Source organism: Pseudorca crassidens, chromosome 11 (assembly GCF_039906515.1).
Source record: "Pseudorca crassidens isolate mPseCra1 chromosome 11, mPseCra1.hap1, whole genome shotgun sequence".
Taxonomy (NCBI): Eukaryota; Metazoa; Chordata; class Mammalia; order Artiodactyla; family Delphinidae; genus Pseudorca; species Pseudorca crassidens.
In genome coordinates this window covers 37,715,909-37,722,979 of record NC_090306.1, presented here as the reverse complement: position 1 = coordinate 37,722,979, position 7,071 = coordinate 37,715,909, and the positions used below count along the sequence as shown (strand labels likewise).

Below are 7,071 nucleotides of genomic sequence, written 5' to 3'. Positions count from 1 at the left end.
GCTCACACTGACCTGTGGGGTGGGGAGGTGTGGACCACAGCAAAGGTCTGCTGCCTGGACCAGTAGATCCAGCAGCTGCCATGCTGCAAGATCATCAAGGGGAGAGAAGTCAAGGCCCTGTGCACTAAGGCTGGAGAGCAAAGTGCAGAACCTGGACTTGCCAGTCACAGCACGTGGCTGCAGCCAGGGACAATTCTATGACCTCAGGGAGCTGTTCAGAGAGGGTGGCCACATCCCTGAGACCAACGACTTCTTCATGGGAGACTACGTGGATCATAGTTTCTATGGCACTGATACAATCCTGCTGCTGGCATTTAAGGTTGGCCATCCTGACGGTATCACCCTGATCCCAGACAACCATGTAGCCTCCAGATTGCCCAGGTCTATGGCTTCTCTGCTGAGTGCCGGTGCAATGTGGCTCCGTCACCATGTAGCACTACTGCTCTGAGATCTTTGACTACCTCAGCCTGTTGGCCGTCGCTGATCACAAGATCTTTTGTGTGCACAGGGCCTCTCCACCTCCATCTAGGCCCTGGACTAGATGCAGATGATTGACCAAAAGCAAGACGTGCCCCTTGATGGACTCTGTGTGACCTGCTCTGGTTCGACCCTCAAGGCACAACAGGATGGTGTGGGAGTCCTGTGGGACCGGCTACCTATTTCGCAGTGATGTGGTGACCCAGTTCCATTCAACCAAGGACACTGACATGATCCGGGCCCACCACCTGGTGACAGGTTACGAATGGCACTTCAGTGAAACTGTGCTCACTGTTCAGTTGTCACCCAACTACTGCTACAACTGTGGGAATATGGCAGCTATCCTGGAGCTGGATAAGCATCTTCAGGAAGATTTCAGTATATTTGAGGCTACTCCTGAGGGACATGGGGCATCCCCTTCAAGAAGCCAGTGGCTGAATACTTCCTGTGAGCCTTTGGGCCCCTGCCCCTTCCAGGCCCTCTGGCCCTCAGACCACTATTGGATCTGCCCTCTTCTCCAGATGGAGGCTGGGTATAGTGCTCCTTTCAAGAGAGCACTTCAAGGGTGAGGATTTTCTCTGGACGGCCTCAGAGCCTCAGCTCCAGGCTCCTTCTCTCCTTTCTCCCCACTGGAACCATGAAGTTTCCAATAACGTTTTTGTTTTTCTTTTTTTCCTTTTTTGTTTGTTTTGAGATCAAAATTTTGAGAAAAAGATGTTGATTGATTAAATTAAAAACAGACAATTTAAAGGAAAATATTAGGTAAATAATAGCTCAGGAGTTATTTAGATACAGAAAATCATAAAAATGTGGCTCTAATGATTACAGTTTCGAAAGCACCCTTCTATTCCACGCTTCTTTCTGATCAGGGTCTCTGCTTTAAGTTTCCCTAGCATATAATTTATTCTAGAGTTATTTCTGGTAACCTATGTTATTATATCTCAATCAGTCTATCAGATGGGTTTATTTAATATTTATGTCACATTAGGGATAAATATTTCAATTATCAACCTCATGATAAACCCTGGTAAGAAGGGGTGCCTGTTAAGGAGAGATGAAATAAGAGGATCTATACAGTGCTTCCATCTACTTACTCGTCTCATCTTTGCAGCTCATGAAAATGTGTGTGCAATTAAAGAATGAATGATCTTACTTTTGGTACATGTGTAATGCTTGAGTATACAGTTTTATAGATGACTCTGCTTATATGGTGCAGTGTTGAAGTATTTCAGAGCCCCTTCATGGGCAACAAGTTAGTCTCCAACTGCCTTTTTTTTTTTTTTTTTTTTTTTGCGGTACGCGGGCCTCTCACTGCCGTGGCCTCCCGTTGCGGAGCACAGGCTCCGGACGCACAGGCTCAGCGGCCACGGCTCACGGGCCCAGCCGCTCCGCGGCACGCGGGATCCTCCCGGACCGGGGCATGAACCCGCATCCCCCGCATCGGCAGGCGGACTCTCAACCACTGCGCCACCAGGGAAGCCCCCAACCGCTTATTTTTAAAATCACAAGTGTAACATCAAGATTCTTCTTAAGGTAACTTCAGTACTCAAATCCAATATTCTTATCCACCTGCATCCTTTCTCACAAATCAGGCTTTGTGATTGCAACAATGCCTTTTAACTCAAGTGCATTTTGTTGGGGGAATCAATGAAATTCTGCTCTGGAGCATACACCGTGGCATACTGGAATTCAGTTTCTGACCTAATTAAACTCTGAAGCTGGGGGCTGAAGTTTGCACTGTTTTACTGTGATGTTCACTAGTTTGCAGACCTTTGAGATCTATGCTAGGGAATAATTGCATAAAAAACAAGAGAAAGACCATATCCTCACCAAAAAAGAGTTTACAAAGGCTGGCAGGGTGACAGGTATATAAATGTTGGAGAAATCGTGTGTACATAGAGAATCCTACACTTAGGTTCTGGATTCATGAGGGAAACTCTATTACTCTACACAAATATAAAGACAATTCTGAGAAAGGACAGCCAGCATAAACCAAAGGAAAGAACAAGAGCCTTGGAATAACACAACCCTAGGCTCACATCTTAACTGGAATTTTAATTTTTTCTAGGATCCTTGTTTTTTCTTCTTTTACAACAAGCACTTGATAGAGATAAACTATTACATCTCTGCTTACCCAGAGTGCTGTATGGCATTTCCTCTACTCTCTTATTAGGGCCGGGACAGCTCTGTAAGGCTCTAGGGTTTCTGGAAGGGATTCAGTTCCAACTTCTGCCTCCACATGTTAGAAGAGCCATTTCCTACACCCTTTTGGATGTTAAAACTCTAGTGCCCAAGATGTAGAGGAGGTCCCAACTCTTCTGGAAGCAGCTAAAATGTAAATGTCCTTATCGTTTTGACTCAGATGTTTTTTTCACTTGGTTTCTTCCTTTTGAATTAACCCGTGTAATTTAAATGTTTTTCATTTAAATATTTAATTCTACTGTATTTTTTTAAAGTGTTACAGTAAAAAGCAGAGCATCTGATTAGCTTAGTTTGCCATACTGACAAGCATCTCTGTAAGAGATAGTTTGAGGTCTCTATATTTATAGGTGTATACCTCTGCTTTTAGAATGTTACTGCTGTCTTGTGGTAAGCCTGAAATATACAGTTTCATAGTGAATGTGTGTAATAAATTGGAATCTGTCTGGTTTGAAGTGAATGAACCCATTGCTAGGAAAAGAAATTAAGACAGTGTTTAGACCCAATTGTTTTTAACGTCACTAAATAATATTGCCTGTACAGAGAGTCCCTGATTCATGATGCTTTGGCTTAATGATTTTTTTTAACTCTACCGTGGTGTGAAAGTGATACACCTTCAGTAGAAACCATACTTTGAATTTTGGATTTTGATTTTTTTTCCTGCACTAGCAGTATGCAGTACGATCCTTTCTTGTGATGCTGGGCAGGGCAGCAGCTGCAGCTTCCAGTTAGTCCCGCAATCACAAGGGTAAACAACTGATCCACTCACAAAAATCCTGTACCCACAGAACCATTTTGTTTTTCACTTTCAGTATAGTATTCAATAAATTACTTGAGATAATCAACACTTTATTATGACATAGGCTTTGTGTTAGGTGATTTTGCCCAACAGTAGGCTAATTTAATTCTGAGCATGTTTGAGGTAGGCTAGGCTAACCTATGATGTTCAGTAGATTTAGGTGTATAACAGGCATTTTTGACTTACGATGTTTTCAGCTTATGATATTTTCAACTAACAATGGGCATAAAAGGATGTAACCTTATCATAAATTGAGGGAGATTTGCATTGCATTGATCAATGAGCCTAAGAAACTTACTATAGAATATTAATAAGGAAATATGTGCTCCTTAAACTAAATATTGTCTGGTACAATAAATGAAAATTTTGAGGGTGAACATGAAGATGAAGGATTTTTTAAAAGCTTCATAAATAATCCAATTTTTGGAAAAAATTATTTTATGATGGAAACACAGATTGGGAAATGCAAAATTAAAAATATATATTTCCAATGATTTTGAAATTAAGTTTGTTGCTACAGCATATAATCTATTATTTTCTGGAAAATATTATTAGTTTCTGGAAAAAAATATTATTTTCTGGGAAATTCCTTTCAACACCATAGAAATAACGAATTAGTCATTCTCTAAATAGAACATAGCATTTTTTCTGGTTGTATTTTTCTTGATATTTGTCTGAATTGATTCACTCTTATCTGTGTTTAATCCACATCAGTAACATCTGTTTGAAAATGGGAAGACAATCACTTCTGTTTATAATATCCCAAACACTAGTGAGCTGAATTTATGAACAAATTGACTAACCATTTTGGCATTCATGGGACTACCTACTTCAGTATGTTGTATTAACTACCTTTGAGGCTCAGCTTTAATATTGTTAGTAACAATAGAGTTTAATGAAATCTTTGCATCCTATTTTTAACTCAAACTTCACAAATTATAGAAGCTCTTTTTTGCATAACAATTGGGGTTGTAATGACCTGATTGTCTAAATCATATCACAGGTTAGAGAAGGAGCTTTGCACATTCTTCACAAACTTGTGACACCATATAATGTGTAACTATACAATTATCCTGTGAATTTAGAATGTGTAGAAGATTGCTGAAGCTCTCAGATATATGCTGATTTCTCTCTGTTCCAGGTTAGTTGTATGTATTGATCAAATAATTAAAAATATTTTCAAATATCCACAACATTTAACATGCCACAACTAAAGATTCCACGTGCCACAATGAAGATCAAAGATCCTGCGTGCTGCAACTAAGACCCAGTGCAGCCAAATAAATAAATAAATATTTTAAAAAGGAAATTATTTTTTAAAAAAACTTCACTTCAGGGTAATACATATCATTTAAATGTAATACACTAATTGTGACTTGCATGGTTATGGTTGGTTTTTCTAGTAATGGCAGTTGGTTGTACTAATGCCACCACATTCCTTGCTGTATTTGTGACCAATGGCATGCATTTGTAAGGCAGAGTTGTCCTAGTTAGTAGATATGGAAGTGTTTGCTTCTTGAGATACTAACTAGCTCTTAAGGCAATTTTAACCTGCTGTGTGTATTTGTTTGCCAAAAGAGTACTCTAAAATTCACCTTATTCACCAAGTGAATCAATGAACACATAAATCCCCATACCTTATTAACTATGGAAGATGGAGGTTAAAATTGCTCTGTTTTCAGTGTCTGCATGTACCCAGTGCAGGCATAGAAATGTATTGGAAACATAACCCAGAAATTTATATTCTCAGTTTTGTCATTGATAGTTACCTCGTTCCATTTTATTTGAATTTGTGCTTGTATAAAATGGGAATCTGGTTTAGAATGTGGAATAAGGTCATCTAAATGTTAATTTTCTGGCTGCCTTGTCCCCATTTTTACTTGGGAACCAGAGGAGGTCATGGATGGGACTGATAAGATTAGATTAAGATAAATAAGATTAAGAATTGTTTTTTGCATAGCTTGGCTGAATTTTTGCTAGAGTTTTGTGGTAAACTATATGCTACATGAGTAATTTCTAAGCTCCTTTTCCAAAAATGAGAAAAGAATGCAGTTGTAACTTAATATCAGAAGAATTTTCCAATCTTGGATGCCTCATGAGGTTTGGCAACATCAGATTGGCATAACATTTTCCAAAGTGAATTTCAAAGGATTAGAGCTTTCTTTTCCTGATTCTTATCCCTCAGTAGATGATTTTTTTTCAGAAGACATTGTTGACAAAACCGTGGTAGACCAGCCCAGCTAAGACAAGTAGATTAGCAACTGGGTTAATTGATTAGTGTCCCTAAATGTAGTTGTCAACCCTTTTGTATTTCATATGTCTTTTCTCATTTCGTTTTTCTTATAATTATTTGTAATTATATTTTACATAAAATGTCAGTGAATGGCAGATTGAAAATAAAAAATAAAATGGGTCCTTCACCACAGATAGTTCCAGAAGTACTGCTGTAGTTTACCTCAAAAGGAAATATTGTAAAATTATTTTGCTTAAACTACAATGTTATAATAAAATGAAAGATAGATTTAAAATATGTAGTTATAAATCCATCATGCTGCTCTTGAACTTTAAAGTAAAAAAAAAATCATTTATCCTGGTCATTTTCTTTACAAAATTTAAGTGTTAATGCCTATACCATAGTATGGATATAAAGATTAAATTAGATGACATAAATTAAAGTAGTGCAGTCTTTAGCAGAACATATATGGTCTTTATGATCTGGCCCCTGGCTATCTTCACATCCTCATCTCCTGCCCTTACTCCATATGCATGTGAACTAAAACTATAGTCACCTAGAAACAGATTTTAGTTGTTTACTCTGTGCTTTCTTTTAAAAATATTTTAAATAACAACATAAAAGTGTTCAAAGTTCACCAAACTTAAGAGAAATACAGTCATTTTTCTGATTCAAGTAACCATAAAGTAAAAATATCAATTGTGCTGAAGAAGAAAGATTTTACCTGACAGTTAACACCAGAAAGCAATTTCTTCCATTATAACCTACGCAGAAAATACTGTAGTGTGATTGTTAGATGTTTTGTGATGTGTCAAATGTGGAGATTTAAATAAATGGCTACAAATTCTTTGGCACCCCTGTTATGAAGAGATGGGGTTTAAGACCCTATTCCTTCCACTGGGACTGTGTCAATCAATGGAATATGAAGAAAGTGGCATTCTGTGACATTTGAGGCTAATTTGGTAAAGAGTAGGCAGCTTCCATCCAGTTCTTTGGAAAGCTTGTTCTTAGGCCTTTTCCTCTGAGGGCACTCCCTCTAGGAACCAGCCTCTACTGGGGGAAGCCCAGGAAACCTAGACAATTCATGTACAGTCATTCTCAGTATTTGCAAGAGGATTGGGCTCCAGAAGCCCCTGTGGAGCCCCAAATCCTTGGATGTTCAAGTCCCTTATGTAAAATGGGTGGTAAAGTGGCCCTCTGTGTCCTCAGGTTCCATCCACATCTATGGATCAACCAACCAGGTAGATGTAGATATGGAAGGCCAACTGTGTAGGTGCTCTGGCTTTAAAACCACCTCAGCTTTGGTGGTACACATGTGAGTGAAGGAGCCTCTGGGTGACTACAACTCCCAGCTATTTAAGGC

The 7,071-nt window shown here is 38.8% G+C and overlaps 1 pseudogene; it reads left to right on the top strand.

Annotated features, from left to right (window-relative positions):
* Positions 1-256: 256 nt before the first annotated feature.
* On the top strand, positions 257-928 carry LOC137202817 (serine/threonine-protein phosphatase 4 catalytic subunit pseudogene; annotated as a pseudogene).
* Positions 929-7,071: the final 6,143 nt, after the last annotated feature.